Source organism: Ambystoma mexicanum, chromosome 3p, assembly GCF_040938575.1.
Source record: "Ambystoma mexicanum isolate Mex_15411 chromosome 3p, UKY_AmexF1_1, whole genome shotgun sequence".
Classification (NCBI taxonomy): Eukaryota; Metazoa; Chordata; class Amphibia; order Caudata; family Ambystomatidae; genus Ambystoma; species Ambystoma mexicanum.
Window position 1 is genome coordinate 384408634 of NC_090925.1, and position 25560 is coordinate 384434193.

General features: G+C 47.1%; 1 long non-coding RNA gene across 1 annotated transcript in view; it reads left to right on the top strand.

Moving 5' to 3' along the window:
* LOC138580477 (uncharacterized) overlaps positions 1-25560 on the top strand; it is a 47183-nt gene that overhangs the window by 4865 nt on the left and 16758 nt on the right. Inside the window, exon 2 of the long non-coding RNA XR_011304272.1 lies at positions 25382-25523. This is a non-coding gene — a long non-coding RNA (uncharacterized lncRNA). The remainder of the gene's footprint in view (positions 1-25381; positions 25524-25560) is intronic.

Sequence of the window (25560 nt, forward strand, 5' to 3'; positions counted from 1 at the left end):
GATTCTGCTCTTGTGCATAGTGGAAGTATACTTGCATAAAGTGCTCCTTTTGAGGTAGCTATGTATACTAAGCATAAGCAAGCTTCATGATTTTCTGTGCTTCTTGCGGTTACTTGTGCATATGTACACGTTTAAACTGGCTATCTTCAACACGCTCATGACACAAGTTTCTGACATTTGACATCAATTATTTCACTTTAGACTCAGGATGTCACTTATCCAGGGTGTTTCGTCTCTTTTCATCGTTCACTGGTCGTTATATATCTTTTATATGTGAGTCAGTCTGGGTTCTTGTGACGTCACCATTAGTCTTTTAGTATCCTCTTGGCTTCTTCAGGTATTGCCTTTTGTCAATTGTCATTCTGTTTCACTTGTCGGTATGGTTTTCTCAATGGGTACCTCACTGAAAAGGTTTCCTTAGGTGTCGGTACTTCAATACGTGCTGTCAGTCTCATAGGTACTGGACATAGCCCCACTGCGGCTCTCTGCTGGTTTATTTGCTCATACGTCACATATTTAGGCGTGAACGTTCCTGGTACTTCAAGCTGGGTGGTTGGAGTGCGAATCGTGCTTGGTACCTCGTCTACACATGTCGCATGTGTAAGAGGATATACTTACGATAGACTTGGGAGTAAATCACTGTTGGGGTGAAGGAGACCTTAAGTTGGGTCACTCAATGATGCAGGCAGGGGTGGAATTGGTCTGGAAAGTGGCAAGAGCTTTGCTCTGGCAAAATGTGTATTGCCAGAGCCATGTTCTGGCTCGAAACCACTTACTGTCGTCCATTGTTGGCTCAAGTAATTTCTCCTGTGCATGAAGGAGGCACCGGGCAAAGTTCCAAATTGTGAGGTGTGTTCAATGTGCAATCAAAGAGGGTGTTTACTTGACTCTAGGTGTAGGTTTGGGCCTGTCTTGGTAGAGCTACATGCTAGTCCCCAGAGGTGAAATAAAGACTCACACATACCAAGTGTGGTAATAGTTTTAGTGTTTGTGCATGTTTACATTCACTTGTTTCTTGGTGGACTAAACCATCCAGCCCACCACGTGGCTGGATGGAATGCAGAAAAAAGAACTATGGGCAGCGCCTACCCTTCATGGGAGTGGGCTCGGCAGGAGAGAATGTTGGTTGGAAAACTGTTAGTTGACGGTTGAGAGCAGAGGAGGGAGTAACTATCTGCTCCTTGGAAGCCCATGTCCTTGAGCGGTCACCCATGGCTACATGAATTTTCTTCTGCCGGGCTGTGTGTGCATGGCGTAACTCATCCACGGTGTGTCCAGGTCCTCCATGGGTCCTGTGGAGCCGGCAGCCTGTCCTGGAGTGAGACCGGATGGTCCCATCATCAAAGACCTTGTGTGCGGGTGGCCCGGGGAGAAGAGCAGTGCCGTCCGAGCTGCTTGTGCAGGGTGGTCCAGACCATGTGGAGCAGCTGTGGCCCTCTTTTGCTTGTCCCTGATTCGAATGAAGCCAGCCCGAAGACGCACCCTGCTGGACCACTTACGCTATAGTTGGCCCGGAAGGTTAAGTGCACAGGGTTTGAAATTGTCAGGTGCTAGGAGCAATTTTGCCCCTGGTTATCACCAAGGGGATACTGGTTAGCTTGAAACAAAGAGCTACTAGTAGCCACCTTTGACTCCCCAGGTAAGGGGTGCCATCAAGTATAGCTATGTGATATTAACTGTGTAGGTTTGGGACTGAGTATAAAAGAGGACACAGCTAAAGGACGTTTAACGAATATTGGATAATATATGATGGACCAAAAGTTACATCTTGTGCATATGATGGACCAAAAGTTACATCTTGTGCATATGATGGACCAAAAGTTACATCTTGTGCATAAATCGGGTTTGAATGTGCACTATGTTCTAGCTGCTGGTTCTCCAGTGGTGGCTCCTTCCTAATGGGTGATGCATGATAACCAGAAGCTGCTAAAAGAGATGCATGGCAATGAACCCGGTGGTCCCACCTAATGGTTGGGGTCGCATGAAGGAAAGAATGGACATGGGGACACGACCTTTGTTTGGCGGCTGCAATGTGGTGAGCGGGCCCACCAATGACCAGACCTGGTACAGTGCCCCATGTGGTTAACCACCGAAACTAAAGTGCCTTGGGCAGGTCAGCCCCATTCCAGAGCCTGACGCCGACCCTGCCAAAAAAACGCTGGGTGGGTTGTAGAAGGGTGTGACTGCCTGCAGCAGCCACACCCATGTAAATATTTTTTAATGTATTTATTCATGTGGGCCTGTGTATTAGTTATTGCAGTGTGCGGTTATGTATGTATCTAATGACTTAGTAATGTATATAGATTTGGTTATGGGGTTAAATGAATGTACAGTTAGATAAAGATGTGTTAGAAAGTACCCTGACATTGGTCTGGAAAGAGAAGTTTGTGGTGCTGGATAGGGAGTAGGGGACTGTTCTTCAGTCCAACATAAGTGTCTGCTTTTGTCCCCTCTCAGGCAGGGTGGACTGACGGAATAGAGCCCTTAGAGAGAGATCGTGCCAGGGGTGGGTTAGAGTTACTAATAGCTATATGGTTATTGTGTTTTGCTTCAAATAAAGTTTCCCCATTTGGGATCCAAGTCCATCTTGGTGTCTGTGCTGCATCGTTCAGAATACAATAAGCACTTGGGCGTAGCCTGTCTTCTGTTTTATTACTGGTTGCGTAGTGCCAGTCCCTGTCCAGCTGCTCTGGGGGTGGTTTCAGTAAATCCATCTGTAGCTTGGGGTAAGGAATGTACTCTTGCACTAGGCCAGAGCTGGAAAACATAGTGGCTACAGGAGTATTTAGGGAAATGAAACATTCTCCGCTTGAACAGCCCAAGCCACGCATTGAGAAACAAGCGGTATACAAATGAGTATGTGTCATGTCGTTTACAGATATTTTAGGTAGTAGAAAAAATTTACCAAGCAGAGAGCTCCAGTGTGTTGTATGCTCCGGAGGGCTTCATACGTCAACCACTATTACAGACCTATTTCAAATATGAAATTCTGTGTTGTTCTTTGTCACGAGTGCTCTTTGCTTTTAGGCAAATCACCCAAAAGTCACTTTTGCAGCTAAGCCCACCCCGTCCCCTTTGTTGCACTTAATATGGTGCCAAGAATGGAGATTGGGCTCTGCTCCACCTGGGGCTGGGATTTTGCCCCTCCAACATCAACCCTCCCTTGCAACAATAACAGATGTAGTTCCACAGCCAATAGTACATTCGTTCCATTTCCAACAATTGGTACAGGGCGGGATGGGTAGCTGCGCTAGGTAGGATTTCGTACATATCAAAATTTGAGACATATATGAACAGCTCAATGAAGAAATGGTGTAGTCATCCACTGTGTGGTATAGAGGGAGATGCTGGAAGCAGCACATCAGTTACAGGGGGAGATTCTGAAGACTGGCAGCCCTCTTGCCAAGGAATCCATATTGAAAAGATGCAGTACGGTTAGTGAAAGCGGAGACACGCAAGCTTTGCACGCCAAGAGAGTCCGGAGATAGCTAGGCAGAATTCACATAATCTGAGCCATACTAGACCTATACAGGTAGCGGGAGCACCAAGAGACACTGGATACACCCAGGGCTTGGGTACAGGGAAAGACGTGGTAGTTGGACAGGCCTTGGAGAGACAGTAGATGATGGTTGGGCAGATGGGTACAGGGAAGTGATACTGTAGATGTAGAGCTGGATAATGCAGACTGGTAGCGCTCAAGTACAGGGTGAATTATCTGGAACAGGAAGGGACCCCTGGGGAAGGCAGGGAGAAACGTGGGAGATGGGTCAGGTACAGGGATCATTTTTGGCAATGGGAAGCTCTCTGGTACAGTGAGTAATGCTGAAGCTGCCAAAACCAGCTTACAGGTATTGGTTTACTAGAACCATGTCTGGGGCAAGTTTGTTTTGGGATACTGGTGACGTACTAAGTACTGATTATAAGGAATTCAAATACTGGGGACAGTACAGGCTTCGGTATGTTTTGATACCGCTGACTTGGCAAGCTTGGGCTTTAGGGAGCCTTGTGGCAGGGCTGGCTTAGTTAGTTGGGAGGTATATTGCTGATGGGTACTGTGGTTGGAGGTGTAGTGTACTGGTGAAGTACTTGGAGTTAGTGTTTCCTGACATGCTTGATACTTTGAGTAAAGGATACAGGCAACGTTCAGGGACTAGGTTTTGGCAGATTTCATCCACTGGGTTTGCTTGTCAGCCAAGCACTATGACACAAGGGGAGCTCTGGTGGTAACGAGGGAAATTTGAGGGATGTAGATTGGGCTATCCTACTTGTTCCCTAGTTGGACTCAAACTACTTCATTGTCCAGTACTTAATTCTGTGGTTTAGTGATCATACAGGGACCCACCCATATATTTTTCTCTGCCCTGCCCCTCCAGAATGTATAAATGCTTCCCCAATCCATAGTTACATTTTTGTTTGGTCTTCACGGAAACATTAGGTCCTGGCCAGGGCCTTGCACTTTCACTTATTGCAGGCCTACAAAAAAGTAGCTGGTTCCCTCCCATGGGCTATCCCTTGCTGGGTGGCCACTGGGCTGGAGCGTGGAATTAAATCACTGTGGGGCAAGTCTGAATGAGAGCAGCAGAAGCCTAACAGTGGTTGTTTGCTGCCTGATGTGCCATGTGAATTTACAGTGGATTATCGCCCGCAACTGAAAACTGTAAGGAGAGGTCTTACCGGGAGTTGGTTGTCTGCCTTAATTTCTGAGGATAGATTGATTCCACTGTAGCAATTTATATGTGGGAGTCTTTCTGCCTCCCTCAAATAGGAGGGGGAAGAGAGGGCGAGATCCCGACTAGTTAAGTTATTCCCCCTGACCCCTTACTGCTGCAGGCGGAGAGCAGATTCTTCCTGCTTTTCATGTAGCAGGCTGATTGCCATGTTGTGTAAGGAAGTTGTTGGCCTCGTTGAGCATGTACGACTATTTTATGTATTACAAAAAAATGCTGAAGGTTACAAGGCTAGTTTGTGTCAAGTCTTGTTAAGAGTAGCATGCGCTCCTTGGGGCAGAGAATGCCTGTTGTCATGAATGTGATGTCTTCATATGAATCCCCTCCTTGTAAGAAAAAGGAAAAAGCACACTCCCAAACATAAAGAAAAGATAAATGATCTGCTGTGTAGATAAAAGATTGTTAAACTTGAAAGCGAAGAACACAGATTTCCCCCTCCTAATTTTACTATTACTCTTCATCCTCATCCTGGTCATCTGTTTCCCCATCCACTGACTTGGAATTTTACGCAGAAGACGCAAGACTGGAAAATACTGTTACAGAGAAATGGCAGGATGTATCGGTTCAAGGCTGTAGATATCACAGGATACTCTGGGGATCTCAAAATACTTACAGTAGAGAGAGACCTGTAATTTCAGACATTAATAGAAATATATTGAGAACCTGGAGAGAGTCCGACAAGATTGTGATGCCAAGGTTTCCTACTCTCACTGGAGTAGAGCAATCGATGCCTGAGAAGATACCAGTGAATTAAATTCTGCCTAATCGTACAGGCTTTTCTTCCATGGCAGATGATGCTGCAATAATGGATTAAGGACAATGTTGATAGGGCAATGATGATCTTCAAGGTTCCCCACTTATGCTTCAGACAATTCCCAAGATGATGTATGCGGGCTGCAAAATCGTGACAGATAATTGGGGTGGGGTGAGTTAGGAATTGGATACATTTGGTGGTCTGAAGTCCGTGTGTGCAGCCCATTGCCAATTGAAGGGATTCGCCTAGAATTCACAGCGGCTAATGGACCAGCACTAGCTCTCAGCAAGAGGCAGTGCATGATGACGGCAGGTCTGCATCATGTGCCCTTATCAGCCTCTAGTTAAAGAACATGTGCAAGCCCTAGCCAATCCCATGCAACAAAGGCAACCTCGATTACAATTGAGTGTACACATGGGCATGGCTGGGGACCATACGCCACATTAACTACAAGAGAGCCAACCTGCCGGTCGAGAAATTCGGGCTGGAGTCATCCCCGGTGCTGATTCACCCGGGGTGTGCTAATGGTAAGGCTATGCCTCTCGTGATTTTGAAGGTAAGAGGGACTGCAGTCACTTTGTCGCGATAATCTTCGCGCACTGCACCTGCCACCCATGCACGTACTGTGCCCATAAACTGATATTCTGCCTCGTCTGTTACAAGTGCCGGTGGGAACAGCAGTAGAAATTCAGCTGGGCTGCTGTCTTCGGCATGACTTTCTTTTTGTTAAGCCCCGGCCTCTGTACTGTGCACTCCTGGCTCGACACAAAGCCATGTAGAGTGCTTTCAGCCGGGCACAAGTCGAGGCAACTGGCGGATAGGCAATGTCTGTCCACTTTTATTTCTTGGGTCCGATGCCATCCATGTGTGTTTTTCAAGGAATTGAAAGGGGGGGGGGGGGGGGGGAGTGCTGCCCCCCCCTCCCCTACTTGATATAAACGGTGCCACAGATAGGATTCAAACCAGGGTCGCACAGCTGTGAAGCCAAAGACTTTGCTACAAGACCACTTAATCAATTCTCTGATTGTGAGCTTGTTCGATGTCTCCTATTCACATTCTGCTATACGGAACATATTAACAGATTTTTAGACGTAAGGTGCTTGCCTTGGTGGCTAGGCGACCATGCGATGGGCAGCAGCACCTCGGAGCTCCCGCATGATACTGCAATCTGGCTTGATCTGTAGAAGAAACCTCTGAAAAATGCTCACTAAGGGTGCTGGAAGGTCCGCAGAACAACAAAGGCGAATCCGGTGAGGAAACGAGGTGTGGAAAGGACCTGAAACAGATCTGATGCAACGACCGGGCAAAGAGCCAAAATGGAGTCCGCCGGTGCACGCACAGTGTGACGGCGAGGCTGGGGAGCCGGAGAGAAAACGAGTGGAGAAGGGAAGACACAGCTTCGTCCGCAGGCGGAGCAGGTCCCTGTGGGACCAGGAGATGTTCTGGTCCGTTGCATGAAGCAAGCGGCCCCGGTGCGGGGAGCCGGACACTCTGCCGCAGTGACCCAACAAGAGAGTGGCACGGCCCGCGTGGGGATGAAGAAGTAACGAGGGACGCGGTGCCCTGCCCCCTGACCGCCTGCTCAGGAACTCCGGCTTACACGGAGCGGCATCACTAACTGCAGCACCTGGGGGGGGGGGGAGCAGGCCAGGCAAGGAGTTGGGCCCGGAGCGAGCAGAGAGAAACTGCACAGCCCTGAACATCCGGCACCCCTGGCCACAAGAAGGCCAACAGACAGACACCACAGCCTGACACACTAAGTAGGTAGGTGGGTGCTGGGCGGATCCGCACAAAGGGTCGGCGAGGCCACACAGGCGCGGATAGCTAACACCACGAGGATAGGGGAAGGCCTGCTCGAGGCGGTGGAAGAGCCCCTAAACCGGGACATGGTGCGCGGGGCAACAGAACATACGGAGGAGCAACAGCAACGTAGGCGGGTGAGACGGCAAGAGGCCGTCCGGGAGAGGCCCAGGGTACTCAGTTAGGGCCCACAGTACATGAAGCCTGGCGACGGCAGAGGAGAACATACGCGGCCCGGCACACCTGCTTAACACGCTCTCACGTGGGAGAGCACAATCCATTGTCCCACATCATCGGAATGGCAGGCAACACGAGACGCACCCGGACTGCAGGGGAAGATGAGGGGCGAACCGCTGCAACCTCCACGGGCGCCCAGCTCCAGATAGCCGACAGCACCCGTGTATCAGAGCAAGGGGGCGAAAGAGGCTGACTCCTAGATGGCACACCGAAGGGGTGAGGCATCCCTAACTGAGCCAGCACACATGACAATAAGACAGGTTCCAGCAGTGTTCTCATTCTATGGCTAATTTCCCTCACCTAGTGAGTCCCCCAGCAGCTTTGCTGGATTTCTGGAGTTTATTTTTTCAACTTGGTAAGAGTGAGCCTTTTTCCCACTCTTACATGTGTTTTGCCATGTGTATTTTTACTGTTTGTGTGATAGTGGGCACTGGAGGACACCACTCCATGAACCCCACTTTTCATGTGTGTTACACGGGACCTTCCGTGCAGTAACACAGGGTTGTCTTTGAGACTTTCCCATGACTCCATGTTCTGGGGCTGACTACTGTCCCCCAGAAAACAGGTAAAGTTGTCATTTACTTTACATAGTCATTTAAAACTACAGACCCAGTACACCCCATCTTACATGGAGTACTTGAAAGGGTTAACTCCTATCCCTTTTTGTCTGCGCCTCTCTTTTAACAATTAGACTTGGCTGGTGGCAGTGGCATCTACCCTAACTTTTCTACTGCGATTTATATTATATAAACGTGGTACTATTCCAGGCTATTATATTGGCCTCTAACTTGAACCCGCTTGACCAAATCCTTTCTTTTGGCTCCGGTCGGGTTTATTCGCCATTTCTTTTTGTTTTGTTTTACTTTGCGTGGCAAACCATGTTTGCCTTCTTTGTTCACCGTCTTTTGGCGGGCTTCTCTCAAGAAGCCCTCCTTTGACGCCTGGGTGTCTAGGTGGGCTGAATGTGAGGGAGGGGTGTAGTCGCCCCTGCACAGGATATCCTTGGAAACCCAAGTCGCACTTTGTCATGATTGGCTAAGGTGGTTGTCCGGGCTGGACAAAGCCGCTGCTGGGTGATTGACAGCCAGGCTGTGTGAATGGGGGGATTTTCGCATAAAAGGCAGGACTCTTGGGCTGGAATTCAGTCGCCACTGGAACTGCAAGGAAGCGGAGAAGAAGACGGCTGCTGCAACTATCGAGTCCCGGTGGAGCCTAGCTGCAGTCCTGAGCGATCTACCCTTTGACAACAAGAGAAGATCCAGTCCGGAGTCTTCTTCCCTTGAGCTTGGTGGGATTAACCAGCTCATCTTCCACAGGCAGAGGACCCCCTTCATGGTCGAAATCGCTGCACACAGCTGTAGTGGTCCGCTAGCCACCTAAAGAGCCTCTCCTCCTGTTTTAAAGGAGTGCACCTTTTTATTCACCGTTGCTTTTGCTGGCCTCATCCTGGGTAGTGCAGATCGCTCCAGACGTCGTCCTTCTTGTCCCCACGACGGAATTCACAGGAACCGTGAGTCTGCAGGAACTACCAGGAACAACTGCCGTGGCACCAGCTCTTCACTTGAATAAGGTACTGTTTCCGACCTCGAATTAGGGTGAATCCCTTTTTTTCCTCACTAATGGCTTGCCATGATCTTCCTTCCCTCCACTTTTGCTTCCTCTTGTGACAGTATCCAAGTACTCCTGGCAATCTCGGAATCGTGAACTGTACTAACCGTGTGATCCTCAACAACAGGAACGCTGTTCCACTTGACACTGGCGCAGGACTATTGACTTTTATTCACTTGTAGGGCAGTGTCCTCTGATTCTATCTGCCTTGACAAAAGTATTGCCTTTGATTTTTCTCCCCAACTCTCTTGTGTTGATGTGTTTCATGTGCTAAGTGTGTTTTAACTCCGGTGATATTTCTTTCTGTGGGTACACGTATCTTTAGTAAGACTGAATTGTCATTACTGTCAAGTGATCGCATCTGTCCCCCTGGTTAACGTCTTTATTTCACAACACCGGTCTGTCAAAACCAAAGGTACTTACCTTGAATTGTGCTGCACAAAGTGAATTGCTTGTGTAGTGTATTTTACGTGTGGTTTTAATTTAATAGAAGTGAAATGTTTTGCAAACAGATGGTCTAGAAATAAATGTACTTTTACTTTTCAACCAAAAACCTTGAGTCAGTGTTCGCTTGAGTCGCAGTAATTGTGGTCCTTTGTGTAATTTCTACTACTGCTCATTTGCTCTTGAGATAAGTCTGGCTGCTCAGCTACTGCTACCACTTTAACAGTGTAGTACAGGCTTGTACCAAAGGTGAACTTGTATTACCACTTGTAGTCTTAATTATGTGTATTGGTCTCTAAGGGCACTGCACAGGATTCTGCCTATCAAGCACCATCTGGAGATACAAACGGGAGCAGGAACGAACTGCAGAAGGGGAACTCTGATACACTGCATTCTTGTATACTGACATTATCAGGAGCAGCTACCATAAGCTGCAACAAGCGGGTTGCTTAATTGGTGGATGCATAAAGACTGGTCAGCACTCGCCCACAGCACGTCCTGGACGTGGGCGAGCATAATCCACTGACTAATAACACACTGCAGGCCGCAAAGCAGACCTACCTGGGCCTGTTGACTCCCAGGGCTCTACTGCCTCAGCCATACCAACAGTGGGCCTGGACCCACGCCCATCTCAAAGGGGTGAGGGGACTGTGACCGATCACGAAGACAACAAGGCAGCCCCCTGCATTGTCAAAGGACAGTAAGGAAGCAGAAAACAACTGAGGGGGACTCATATTCCACACTATACTCGCAGACCCAGGCGCAGCTGCTATTAACTGCAACGACATGGTAGACCCCATAGGTGTGAATACTAAGGCTAGCTGGCACCTCTACACAACAGTCTCAACGTGGGAGAGCGTAATCCACCGACAGTAACAGCACTGTGGACCACGCAGGCAGATCAGCCCGGGCCTGCCAAGTGAGGTGGGGCTGACTGCTGATACTACCAGAACTATACTGCCCAGCTACGCCACTGGCAGGCGAGGACCCACGCACATGCTGAGGGGTTGTGGGTACCACGACTCAAGCCGAGAGAGGGCAATAGAGGGGAAGGCTACCCCTGGACAGTGCCTACACAAAAGATGGCAGACCAATTCCCAGCACTGGCCAGGGCGGAGGGGGAAGACCCCGGATACAACGAAGGAGGAGGCCACTTGATGATTAGGCCACAACAGGAACGCCAGACACGGAAAAGGCAAGTGCAACAGATTGACAGAGGAACACAAACACAACCACATTGGGTACAGGAAGAAGATGGTGCCACGGACGGAGTAGAACAGTACGCTAGAACGCGGTCTGGTAATAGACGCAGCATAGATTGCCCCCACAAACGCGGCTGCTCCTTCCATCGCACAGGGGAAGAAGAGTACTAAAGAACCCCCCCCCCCCGTTTGGAGGATAATTGGGGAGACAAGAAGCGCATCATAAACGGGACGAGTAATCGTGCCAGAAAAACAGAAGGGCGGAAAAGGAAAGCAGACCAGTATGGAAACAGAAGCTCAAATAAATGACGCGTCCCAGCCTGCAGCACTAGAGGCCAGCACGAGCACATCCAACCCCAAACTGCTGGAAAAGAGGCAGGAGGAGGGCCCCATACTCGAAGCCATAGCAGCACTGAAATCCTCACTGAGTACAAAATGGATGCCATCATTGTAGACATGAGGTGCTTGGCGTAGCGGGTGAACATGGCGGAACAGCAGGTGCAGAGCAACACTGAACATTATGACCACCCAAATGGCGAATGCACTGAACCGCATATGCACCTTGGGACATGGGGCAGAAGGGAGGGCCTGACGCAACAATGTGGGACTGCCGCAAGGAGTGGGGCGGCAGGGACCCCACGAACTACGTTGAGAGCTTGTTGCTTCAAGAAGTGGGAGCGGGGGTCCTATCCTAGGGCTTTGCGGTGGAAAGGGCACATAGAGCTCTGACCGGGAAGCCCCGCCCAGGGGCACCCCCAAGACCCATGATTGCAAAGCTCATGAATTTCAAATACAGTGAAAAGATATTGGCATTCTCAAGGGAGGGAGGGGTGATGATGAGGAACGCCTCCAGAATAGCAATTTACCCGCACTACACAGTTCTGGTGCAAAAGCAAAGAGCAAAAACTCCTCTGGGCCGCCAACGTGAGAGATATATACTCTGTACCCTGCTAAATTGAAGTGCTCCACAACGGCAGGACACCTCTTTGAAACTACGACCGAAGCCCACGAGTGGATGGATCAGCAAGGGATCCCGCAACTGAGACTGAGATGGAAACAAGCAGATCAATAGAGATCTTCCCCAATGAGACACAGAGCAGGAAGAAGATGGATGATCAACAAGACATAGACCAGGAGATAAATAAGCGTGAGGCAGCACATTCCGAGGGCTGCAAGCCAGACACCACAAACAGAAACTCCAGAGTGACAGAACTCAAGATGCCAGTTTTAAGGCATCTTGCTGCAACAAGCGCACCCACAGGATGGAGGGTGACGCAAGGAAAGCGGCAGAGCCCGAGCCGGGGGAGGGAGGCTGGGCGTTTGTTAACGGTTACAGTTAGTGTGTTATTTGGTTGGTTGGAAGAAGGCACGAGAAGTGTAGGACACACCATGCAATAAAGGCGAAGGGAAAGCGGAAGTGGCAATTAACATTGAGATTCACCTGTACAGGTGGGGGGGGGGGGTGTCGAGACAGCACCTCAGGGCAGAGGACCCATGCAAAACCCGGGCAGACCAGTGCCACATGGATTGGGAGGGAAAAAGGGTCAAATACCCCAGGAGAAGTAGACTTGCAAAGGGCAGAGCACGAGGGCCTGTAGCCAGACACAGGACAGCACGAAGGCCTGTGGGAATGGAGGGGCCGCAAGACATATTAAGCAAATGGGCCAGGAAGAGGCCACGATGGTCACCTGGAATGTCCAGGGACTGAACGCCTATGTTCAGAGACTAAAAGTATATGCCTGGCTGAACAGGGCAAACGTTAAAATGGCAATGCTGCAAGAAACTCACCTGACAGCAGAGAAGCAATCCAAGGTAGCCAAGAAATGGGGCGGACAAATGGATAGCTCAACATATTCCAACTACGCCAGGGGAGTGCTGATGTGGATAACTCCTGGAGTCCCCTTCCAGCTTATAAAACAAGCGATTCCGAGGGCAGAATGGTGATTGTCCATGGCATGCTGGATAACAAAGAAGTATGCCTAATAAACACGTACACCCCCAATCATGACGTGACAGTTCTCCCCAGTTTCTCCCAAATGGCAATACACTGCAGCCTCAGAGATGCAAGTTCCCCCTGTTCCACCCCAGTTATGCCCACCTGTGTTTCAGTGCGTTGCATCTCCCTTTCTATTTCCCCCAGCTCTGCCAGAACGCTTCCTCCCCCAACCCCCAAAGGCTTGGCTTAAACAAGTCATACCCACGTTGGTGCACCCAGACCAAACCGGCTACGTACCAGGGAGAAACACTACATGGAATCTGCGCAGACTCCACCGCGTAGTGGATCAAACTAACCAGAGAAAGGGCGACACTGTGGCGTCATTGGACGCTGTTGAAGCCTTTTGACTCTGTAAATTGGAACTGGCTGCTGAGCGCACTTGCCCACTTTAGGATAGGAGAGGGATTTCCTCGCTGGATAAAGCTCTTATACAGGGATCACAAATCTAATGCCTTCACCACGTCCGGCGTGGCTATAGCACCCGGAGTCTCCCAAGATGATGATCTTTCTATCATGTGGTATAACCTCCTCAGACTCCATGTCCCGCTACGGCCTGGCACATAGCCAATTTGGTCTCGGTGTACCATGATGTGTATTGCCTTCAACCTATTTGCAAGAATAGATGTCAGTATCTTGTCCTGGTTGAGCATCGAGAGGGGCCTATATGAGCTACAATCCATTAGGGTTTTGTGGGGTTTGAGAAGTGGTATAATAATGGATTCCCTCAGACTTGAGGGGGAGGATGCCTGCCTGCCTCATAAATCTGTCAAAGTATTGAGCAAATGTGGGGCTAACTCCCGAGCATATGCCTTATAAAATTCACTAGGCAGCCCATCCGATCCGGGGAGGGGGGGGGGGTCTTCCCTGTTGGCAATGCTCTGATCGTGCTTTGTATGTCTTCCAGGGTGATAGGCTCCTCAAGACTGACTCTCGCTTCCTGAATCAGCCTGGGGAGCACCTCTCCCAACACTTCCTCCAGATAAGCCCCTGTTGTCGGGGTCCCCTCCGGATAGAGATCTTTATAAAATACCTGAAAAGCCTTGTTCACCCCGGTTTGGGTGTGGCATAGGGCCCCATATTGTGTAAGTATCAAGTGGATAGGGTCCTGCTTCTCGCAATCTGCCTGGTTTATCCCCGTCTTTATGCTGCCTCTCAATGTATTTAGCGTGCCTCTCCCAGCATCCATGCATCTCTGTTTAAGCTCCATACCCACCTTGTTCTCAACTGGTAGCTTCGCCTGGGATTGCTCCAATTTCCTCAGCTGTTCCTCCGTGGAGGCCTTTTCTTTGATGGTTTCTTGGACACTGCATGCCCCAGCAATGGCAGCTCTCCTGATAATGCTTCACAAAAGATTCCGGCCCTAGGTACACTCCCTACATTTTGTGATGTCTGCGATGCTGTCTTACTGTCTTACAAGCAGTTTCAGAAGGGGGGGATCTTTCAGGAATTTGCTTCTAAGTCTCCATGTCAGAATTGGGGTTCTGGGGGGGGGGGGCGTGGTACGTATTGCTGGTGTAGGCTTAGAGGGGGGTGGTCGGACAGAACCCTTCCTTTACACTGTTCACGCGTGATGATATGTGGCAACTCCTGTCCCACAAAGTAGTCATTTGTGTGCGCAGCACTTAGTAGTGCGATTTGTGTCTAGTATCTGGGTGGAGTACTCTCCAAGCGTCCACTAAAGCAAATGAGTCAGAGCATCTGTAGTGTCCTGGCAGGCGGGCCAGGTTTATGGTTTTCCCCATCAGATCTATCGAAGGACGGGTTTAATGTGCAATTAAAATCGCCCCCATATGTTACCGTCCCTGTATGGGCCTAGCTGGTGGTATAGTGAACGAAAAAATGCAGCGTCATGATTAGGAGCAAACATCTACTTGCTCTAGTAGGCCTTTCACCATCCTACCCTCGTTATCAGTTTTTAATATGGGTAACCTCAAAGGGTACCGTAGGCGCTACCCATTTCAGGATCCCGCCTGGCATAGGCTGAGTGCGGGGAACCAAATATCCGCCCCTCCAATTTGCTAGCTGTGTTTGTTTTTCAGCCGATGTTTCCTGCAACAAGGCGATATCCACTTTTACACATCTTTAGGTATGAATAGACCCTATTCCTCTAAGTGTTGAGACACTGTACATTCGAAGTACATTTACTGTTCCAGTTATAAGCTTGTGTCCCTTTCTGACCGTCCACCTGCGTCTGCATCTAACGCAGCAGATGAGTCTCCTTTCTCCATATGCAGTGATCCAGTCAAAATTACAGTACTACTATTCTTCCGTGACATGCATACATGCAATCCCCTTTATCTTCCCCAACAAAAAACAGGCCAGCATCCTTCTCCTTGCTCAGGCTTATCCGCTTCTCACGTTCGCTCCCAGTAAGGATGCCAGGGGCTGGTGCACAGTGGGTGGGCACAAAAACAAGTGCTCCTAAAAAGTGAAGCTCTGAGGGTGTGGCAACTTCAGCCACAGGTCTGGTCTCCCTCCTGTGATGTGAGACGAGACGTTTACCATTACTACCCCGCCATTTAAATTAAGCTTAGATTCCTCATGTATCCTCGAAGAAGGAACCACTCCTCTCACCAGAACCCTTTTTGTTTTATGATGCCTATCAAACTACAAAGGATGTCATGTCAGCAAGCGGAGCCTCATAACCAGCTGGCAGATCCTCAAACTTATCTAGGCTTCAGTCCTAACGATCTTCCCTTGTGCCTCGCCTGATCCTCGGCTCCTTCTACTTCACCAGGCTTATCTTTTCTCTGTCCATTCATGACGGTGCCTCCTCCGGGAGGTCAAAAAAACAGGGCTCTGTTCTTGTGTGTAACTTTCAGGCAGGCTTGGTAAATCGGCATGTATTTCAGTCCTGCCGACCGAAGCCTAGCTTTAGCTGCAAAGAATTGTGCTCTGTTCTTCTGCAACCTGGAAGGTATAATCATGGTAAACTGTCAAGTTGGCCGAAGCTCTCTTCAGTACCCATCCATGCGTGGAGAAAGCCAGTATTTTCTCCCTGTACTTGTAGTTCAGGATCAGTCTGGGAGGCGCTCCAGGGGGGTGGGCGCCTGGTCGGTACCGTATGAGCCCTCTCCATGGTGAAGCCCTCCATAATATTCCCAGGTTCGATTTCCTGGAGTAGCATGCAAGGCATTTGCTATGCAATTCTGTAGTTTTGCTAATCAAATGAACACTTGTGTACCAAGTTAGCTATTTAAGTTGCCCTCTTCAATGAAAGCACAGTTCACCCTGCATTCCTCTCTTGCTGTCGGTGCTCTCTTCACCCTCTTTTCTCTGTTCACTTCAAGTGCTAATGGAGGTAAAGTAGTAGTCTTATCCTCCATCCAGCCAAATGCATGTGTAGGAGTGCAAGAATTATTTTTTCAAATTCTTGCAAACCAGAAGTAATGGGGGGGGGGGGGAGCATTTTTTAATTAAGCTTTTTATATCCTGTCTGGCGAAGACAATAATTGTCAACTTTATATCTTTTAAAAAGACTAGTCCTTCATTTCCATTCCTAAAATGTAACTTGTTAACCCTCTCATTAAGACTGTAAAACCTTGGAACGATCCATGCTTTACAGCAAAGTTTAGGTCAATCTATCTAAATTTCATAGTGTCGACTACATTTCATTTTGTTGGGGAAGATGCATCAGGTTGACTTGGTGAATGTTTGAAAATGTACATTATCACATGCTTTTGATGACAAACCTAGTTCTGTAACCTGCAGGTTGCATACATCTTGGAAGTGGTGCTCAACCCATGATCGAACCCATACTGCTCGACATTCTATGCTATCACCCTGTTGCTTTAATCCAGGGACCCTGAAAGTGCGATAACCACTAACTACAATATTCCACCTAGTTTAGCCAGTTCTGTGCCTGCTACGCAATCCACTCTGCTTAGTCTTTCTTTCCTCTTGCATAATAAATACACAAAGCGAACTAAATGCTTGCGCAAAGTAGTGATCAATAGATCCATCCAGTCTGTAGATCTACTGCAATACCAAACACCGTAGTTGGCCTCTAAAGCTCGCTTTGCTTTATGATTGTAATATATATTGTCACCTACAGGTGATAGCTGGACAAACTGTTTTCAGAGGTTTTTTTTTTATCACATCTATTTATTTGTGTTAATTCATGCATCTAAGGCTCGCAAAGAAGTTTCGCCCACTCAGTCGAGTAGATTTTATGAAGGGCGAGTAGCATACTCCTACGTCCCGTCCCCGGGACATCTCTCCGTCCTGTGGGACGGGACCGGAGCACTTTGTAAAAAAGCATCCACATTTTTTTCAAAAATGTGTCCCTCTCTTTCCTGCGCGGGGCCCGGCACGCGGCCGTAACCCCGCCCACCTTGGCTCCGCCCCACGCATCGCCCATCAGTCCTTTTCTCCGCACGATCGGGGCCTGACGCATTTGCATCCTCGGAAGATTTTCTTCCCTTTTTCCCCTCTCTGGCTCTCGCTAGCGTTCGTTTACTAGTCTGTCTTTTAAACTAGATTTTCCAGACTGTTCATCCTGTCACCGCCGCTTCGAGGGCGGATCCCCATCCTCTTGGGTCCGGAACACCGTTGGGACTCCTGTTTTTACTGTGACTCCCTTTCGGTCCGTGCACTTCAACGTCGGTTGGAGCGGTGGGAGGTGGTGTTCGGACGGACTCCTCCTTCGCGTTTTCAGGCGTTGATCGACGAGAAGAAAAAACACCTGTTAAGTTCTTTAGTTTTCAGAGCACCCCGGCCGGGGGATACCTTCCCGGGTTCCTCTCGAGCCGGGAGGGGTGTGTATTGCTCTGTTACCAGGGATCGCCCTGAGGTGTCTGTCGGGCCTAATAAATCTACCAGAGTTTTCTCCGAGGGTCTCTGTAAGGGGCCTGTGAACACCGGAGTACGCTCCGAGGCCCCTCCTGTGGGGGCTGTTTGTAGACCCAGTTCTACTGAGTCGTGGGGTACTGGAGCTTGCACTGAGGCCGCTCTTTCGGCTTCCCTCAAAAACAAAACCGGGGTGCGCCCCGAGGTCTTGGCTGGGCTTGAGGTTACCGAACAGATGTCCGAGCCCCGTGCTGATAAGGTTTCTACCGGGCCTAGGTCCGAGGTCCCTCGTACAGAGGCTAGGGATACCAACAGTTCTGAGGGGCCGGGCAAGGCCCTGTCGGTGACAGCGCACCGTTCCCGCTCTTGTGGTGACACCAGATCTGTTGAGGGGGCAAAGAAGAAAGTTTGACATGTATGCGCTGATGCAGAGAAGCTATTTCAGATGGGTGAAAATGAATCGGACGTGATCAGAATGTCAGGCACCCAAAAGGAGCTATGCAGCAGAGATGTGAAAACGTCAGGAACTCCAGTAAATGCAGTGGCAACAGTCCTAATGGGAAGAAGTAGTTGCCCAGTGTTGACCTGTTGAAGAGGGCGTGAAGTGTCAGTCCTGAAGCTAACAGAGAGCAGGGTGCAAGTTGCAGGCTTCGAACCAGACATAAAAAGTCACTTGCTACCTCCATTCTATACACATAGACAGCACTCACGTTTTTCTTTTTTATTTAAACACTTGCCAAGAGTGAAGCCAATGGAGAAGCTCGTATTATGTGCCATGATGTAGGGTGCAGAGAAGTAGGTGGCCAGAGGGAATAGTCCTACTGCTTGTTGCCCCATTACCAGGGCCTTGTTGTCCACTTAATGAGCCAGTCTCCCCATCCACTCGACGGGTATGCTGTTTTTAAAAAGAAAAAAAAAATCCTTTGGTGTTCAGATGATGTGGTGTTAAATATGAATATTGGTCAACAGCAATTGTACAAGTCTGAAAGTTGACAGAAGGTTATGTTCCGACCCTCACCCAGTCCAGGCCAATTTGAGCAAAGTCAGTGGAGGAGGGAAATGGGAGGTCCAGTAGGTGAGGTGGGCCAGATGAATAGGTTTAAAGAGGATTTGAGACAAATAAGAACCTTGTGGAATGCCGTAGTGAAGGGATGGTGGGATTAAAAAAAAAGCACAAAACGACAGAGCTGTTTCAGAGAAAGGAATGGACCCACAAGAAGCCAGAACATGTAGTATAGCCTCATTGTGTCAGTCAAGGAGATGGGCTTAATCAAAGGCTGCAAGACGTCCGTGACCCCATTGACCAAGAAGATATTACAAGGACTGAATGAAGCTCAGATTCAGTACTTCTACATAATGGGGAAAGCCTGCTTGTGAGGGTTAAGTCAGGTTTTAATAGCCAGAGGATGGCAATAATGTGGCTTTAGCTGCTGAGGTTTATGTGAGATTGGTCTAAGAGTGGCAGGGTGGAGGAGATCAAGAGATTGTTTCTTGATCTGGCGTCCACACTAGTGTGTTTTTTATTTTTTATTTTTAAAGCGAGGACGTTAAATTGACAGCCCAGACGAAATGTTAACCATCTTCTAACAAATGTGATCAGACCTGGAGCACTCTTCGTTTCATTTTCTCTGAAAGGGAAAGTACTAAATCTGATGACTGAATCCATTGAGTGTAACAACGTTGCAAGGCGAGGGGAAACGGATGGAGGCAGACTGATGTGCTTGCTTATTCCTGCGTTTGTCTGGTTTACCTTTGTTCTTACCTCTCCCTTATGTTAATTGGTTACAAACTTTCATCTATAGGCTTAAAGCAAACCTTCTTGGCTGTGCCTATTGTGCTGTGCACTCTTCCTTGGATGCATTTAATAAATATTTTTTAAACTTTTTATTTTTCACAGTGAAGTCTTCACTTATCTCCCTTTTGAAGTAGTTCTTTTTGAATGTTTTCCCTAATTTGAATATTCTCTCATTTATTGATCAGCCACTTTTACTTCCAAAAAAAAATAATAATAATTGACAAATACTCCCGAAAAAGGAAAATGGAGGAATAGATTTCCCCCCCCCCCCCTCAATAAAAATAGGAAACCGACACATAGGACCTTTTTTTTGTCCTGGTTTCATCCACGCAATTCAATGGATGTTTTGAACAGTACTGCCTCCGTAAAGAGTTTAATGTGTATCTTTTTTAATGTGCATCTATAACTAGGTGCAAAAGTATTACAAAAACATTTTTCATAGTTAAAACATTTTTTCTTGCATATAAAATACTCCCATTGGCAATAGGACTATTTTTTTGTTTTACCCCTTCCCTTAAAAAAAGTAAAGCCATTTTACACAGCGTTAAAAAAAAAAAAATTGTAAGTAAAATACTCTGTAGTACTGGGAACAATCCTAGATATGCATTACTACAGATATTTAAGGAACGATGCACAGAACATTGAGCATAGGCATGAAGCAATATTTCCTGACGGAAACGTACTAAAATGTATCCCTCATTTGTACGTTCCTGCATTCAATGCTACTTTGACGGAGGGGGGAGGACACAAAATGAGGGTGACATTCACAAAATGAGGGTGACATTTACTGCGCCCAAGCAGAGCAGGGGTGTCCCCCACTTACCAATTTGGTAAGCGGGGGACAAGGAAAAGAAAAGGCTATCACCCATGTTAGTTGAAGGAGCTGACACCGAAGGGATCAAAGGGTGTGGGCGGCAAGGTAAGTGGTGTGGGTTGGGAAGAAAAATGCGGGCCGGCATGCATCTATCCGATTACTGTGCCGCTCAGTAATTGGCATCAACTTTTTCGTCAGGGCAGTGATAACCTATTTTCTTTCCTGACCACCAGGAGAATGTATGAACTCGATTGAGTTGTTCACGAACTTACTGTTGGAAAGATCTTGCCCTGACAAGACTGGTAGATCGAAAAACATGTTGGCAAGTTGCTGTGTTTACCAATAGAATAATTCAACAATTCAAGAAGCATTTATTTGGTTTTGTCAAAACATAAATTATGATTGTAATACTGATTTATTTGTAACTAATTAGCTTAAGGGAGAATGAGAGCCAAGTACAAATATAAGCCAAATAAATTTAGAAATTGGCATCTGCAGCTCTATAAGGCATGGGGCAAAATGTCCTACTCTGGCATTATTGCAGCCAAACACAATAAAAACAATTGGCTTTAACGCATTTCTTCTGAAATATGTACAGTTATTAGACCCACGAGGGATTTGAATAGTTGTCTTTGTGGATGGAGGAAATTTTGTCTACAAAATCAATTTTGTGGCAATATTATAGCAAATGACGGACGAGCTTTGCATTGTGAGCTTGCGCAAGATTTTATAGGTCTTGATTTCTTACAAGAGTCAAGTAAATCACTTTGCCTGTTTTCTGACAGACCTGATAATTCTGTTGGTAAGTGGAAATAACTTAGTGCTTCAGTGACTCATGTATTGTAAGCGGCTCTGGGATTGCAGTTTATGGGTCAAGGCTATTGAGCAAGCTGTCAATGGAGCGGAGGAGCACGTAGCACTAGGGATGTAACCGTATAATGGTATACTGTTAAAGATACCGTGAACCACTTAATTGAACAATAACCGTCACGTTGTTTATACCGGTATACCGTTAAGTGTGCTTTTCAATCTGATTTGGAAAGGCTGCAGTAAGCAAGTGCTGCAGTGTCTTGGTCTTGCACTGTTGGATGTGCTGTCTGCCAAGTTTCAGTTGGAGCAGTTTTTAATGCCATTCCATAAACCACACGTGCCCGACACAAAATCAATATGTTAGCAATAGGAAGAATAAATACAGTGCCAAGAAGGAAAAGGGTTTACTTTGGGTTGGCAGCTTTGTGGTTTATATATTTATAATGGATGTTTTCTAAACATACGACAATGGGGATTTCCCTGGTTCTATCATTGAATTTACATATAAGCCACGCTGCGAAATTCACTCCTCTCTGTAGGTATTACCTGCTGTCATACCAAAGGGTAACATGTCCGTGATTACTGAACACCTTTTGGCCCGCAAGTAAACTAAAGGCTGTAACGTAAAGAGTGCGTGTGCGTTTATGCGCACAAGCGTATACTACCATCAGCCTCCATTGTTCTGTGGCATGCAGGTTATAAAGATGGCAACATGTTAATCTTCACCAGTAGCCAGTGGGGGAGCTAAAAGCCTAAATGACCACTTAAGAAAAGCTATTTAGTTTGTTTGCCAGTCGCAACAGGGCTCACACGCCCTCCTCTCCACACGTATTTGTTTGGTGGAAGCAAAGGGTGGCATTTCAGTGGAAAGTATGTTGAAAAGCCCAATTCTATCCCTGGGTGCCTGGTTTTGTTTCAGATGATAAATCTGACACTTTATGATCTTTCAGAAAATATTTAAGATTAGTTAACTCCACCTTCTATACCGCGATAACCATGATATACCGTCATTTGGCAAGAAAGTTATCGTACCGTCCTAAAACTAATACGTGACACCCCTATGTAGCACAGTTTGAAAAAGTGATACTGGGGGGTGGGGGGGCACTGGCTGGGGAGCAGTTGGGATAAGCACAAGGATCAAAATATGAGCCATCAAAGTAAAGCACGTACCAGTAGTGTGACCCATCCTACGGGTTGGTTGTAGAACCAATTGAGTGATGCGCTTTGAAATTGTCTAGAAGATTGGAGGTGCCAGTTGAACAAGAGACTTCAGTCCATAAAAGGTCACCAAGTCGAACACGTGTGCTTAAATCACTGGCAAAGTCTGGATTTCATTAGTAGTAGTCTATGAATTAAAACCAAGAATAAGCTCTTGGGTACTGTTCCCCTGTATCTAAGGCAATGTCCTGATGGACGCCTCAAGAACTTTCCCTAGACTCAACACTCAAACTATAAATCGGGAACCTCGGCGTAGATATTTGCTGATTTTGTCAACAAACGGCTGCAAAACAAACTCCAATGTCCTGTGCTGCAGCTCTTAAGAATAGACCTGCTTATCTCAATGAGGTTTATTTTTGCTACAGGATTCTTAGTGGTCGGCCTACTTCACTTTTAATTACGGTTGCATTCTTTTTAACTAATTGAAACTTAATTGAGCAATTTTAACTTTTACTGTTTTTATTATCTCAAACTGATGTAAATCTATTTGTTTTTATGTTGGAGAACTCCACTTTTTTGTGGTTTTATATATTTGATTGAGTTTTATATTGTACTAGCAAAAAGTACCCGATAGATGTGACAAGTCTCAATTGTTGAAAGTCAATGATCCTATAGGAGGTTTCAGATTTATGCGGATTGGTGAAACAGTGTGGAATTGAAACAATGCTTCGCCAAGTCTCACACAGATTTTCACTTTTACAAATCTAGATATTTCTAGATAGTTGTACTAAAACCTTTCTGATGTTTTTAAATCTGGAGATTTGCCAAATGCATGTCATACTTTTTATATTTTATTTTTTTTAATTACTTTAAGGTTTTTATAAACCAATACAAACAAAAATAAATTTAAACTAAGATAATGGGGGCGGGGGAGGTGTGAGGGTGCAGGTCTCTTTTGCTGATGAGACAGCTCGGCTGAGAAGATTGTTAGGTTGCACTAGAGGAGAGATTTTTCTTGAAAACAATGATGCAGCAACCTAGAGATGTGAGGTTTACCAGCAGTATTTTATAGCGGTGAAATGGCTTGGGCTAGGTCTAAACCATATCGCTCTAGTTCAAATGCCTCAATTGTGTCCGGATTATGGGTAGTATTAAGGCACGAGAACAAGAAATTGGTTCTAAGGCATTATTTTGATTTTTGAAGGTCGCGGAACCAAGAATTTTATTCCTGTTATTTATTTTACTTTTTCTGGCCGATTTTAGGTGGCATACAAAAATCGTAATAATGGCATTTCTTCGCCCTTTCTTCCCGGATTGTGGTTCACCCCTCAAACCCCCCCCCTACCCCCCCACCTTCACCTAAACGTACACGAACACCCATACATATCAATTTACCGTTCTCTGTCGAGGCAGCTTCCGGCTCCTTGCGTGCCTGTGTGCCACTGCGCGCCCTTGTGTGCATCGCAGGGGCAGTTCGATTTAGAAAGACCGCCGTGTGCGGTCACAGAGCAGTCTTTCTAAATGTTTTTTTCTTGCTTTTTAAAAGAATGGTCTCTTGACCCAATGCCAACAAATTAGGTCGTAGGAGAACCAGCAAGAGAAACTGGGGGTTGCGAAGAGATTCGCCGGCCGGCTCGTTGAATGTGTGAAATGCAACAAAATGATTTGTGAACTCCTCTAGGAAGATAAAGCTGGCAATTTACTGGACCATAGAGACAGCAGCACAAACCTCTAGTGGAGTATGCACGAGTCCGAGGAAGTAAATTGGGCAGCGTAGACTTTACCTATATATGCCACACAGTCAGAGTTTGCTGTCTGCGACAGTCCTCGACATCCATGGTTGCATTTTTACGATGGTAAATGCTTCCCACTAGAGCAAAATGAACGGCCTTTTCATTCTTGCAGCCTCATCCTGCACATAATTATAAAAGGTGAAATGGGGCCATGTATCAATGTGCTAAATGAGAGCCCACGTTGAGTCCTAATATTTTTTCAAAAATGGAGCCCTAAAATGCAATATCTGCTTCCACAGGAAATGTTATTCATACTAAATAATAAGTGTCCCAGAACTCGTGTCCTTTGTGTGTGGGTGTATTAAAGCAAGTGTTTAAAAAGCCAAGAGTCCTGGCTTTATTGACTTTGCAGCCTCATCTGAACAGTTACTACCATTAGTAAGCAAGTTGCTGCCATTTTGCTAGGAGGGTCAGCCGTAGCGCTCTACAAGTTTGTATCTCTGTGAAAGCCAACCGAGTCCACAATCTGTTTGAAGTTCTTATGCCCGTCCTACCGACAAGACAGAGAGGGACTTTACTATAAGAATTTTAGGCCTTTGAGATACCTGGAGCATGCTAAATTCGACGCAGAAAGGTTATCTAATTATCATATATGACCGGTGCCTGGACGCATGGAACTCTAAAAGGAAAAAAAGAACAAGCGGTTTCAAAAGCGTGCTGCAGCCACACGCACTGTTCCCTAGGACGTTGGGTGAAATGGAACACCTAACCAATTTACCGTATCCCAACAAGGAATCGAAGCAGTGGCGTCGCTAGGGGGTGGCCTGGGGGGGGGGGGGGCAGGGCCTGAAACCCTGTGCCCCCCTTGTGCCCCCTACCTAAGACGAGCAGTGACCATGTTCTCCCCCTACTTTTGTCTTTGGCCCCCTCTGTGCCCCTCCATTTTATTCCTAGCGACGCCACTGAATCGAAGGCATGTTTTTTTCTTATTGTATGCATTTTTAATGTCCCGAGTCATGTGCTTAACCAGTGTAATTTTCTAAACCGTATTTTGTGGAAATGACTTTCAATTCCGCATGTGTAAATATGAAGATAATCTGAGATGCATGTTATTTTTGCAAGCAGTGAACCGTACCACGGTGCATCAACTAAAGTAAATCGTTGTTTAAACTATTTTGAGCTTGAAAAGGTGTTGACCTAGTCTAAGCATCCCAGATGTGCACATCTTTGGGTATCGAGTTCTGGGCCTTTCGATGAATGTGTACTGCCTGACTGCATTTATGTTGCGACTTTTGAGACCCCTTAGTGATCAGCACAATTCTTTTTTGTGGCAGTCGCCCCTGCTAGATTTTTTTTGTTTTGTCTGTCACCTGCAGTGTGTGACTTTTTCTCACAGCTATGTTCAGTTGGGCTGGGGTGTTTCTCGTGTATCCTGTACGGGTGTCTGGAGTATTTTAGGCAGATTGTTTTTCCACTCCCATAAGACGTTTTGTAATTAGATGTATTGTTTTTCAGCTACATCCGTTACTCCCACATCTGTGCACAGGCAGTGCGGGCTGCCCTGAAGCCACAGTTCAAAGCTGAGGCGGAGAAGGCTTCGGTGGCCAGTGTCAAAATAGTAAAGCCCAAAAAGGAGAGCACATAGTTTCAGCATAAGGTCAGTACAGTTTCGTAAATTGTTGATCCATTGGAAA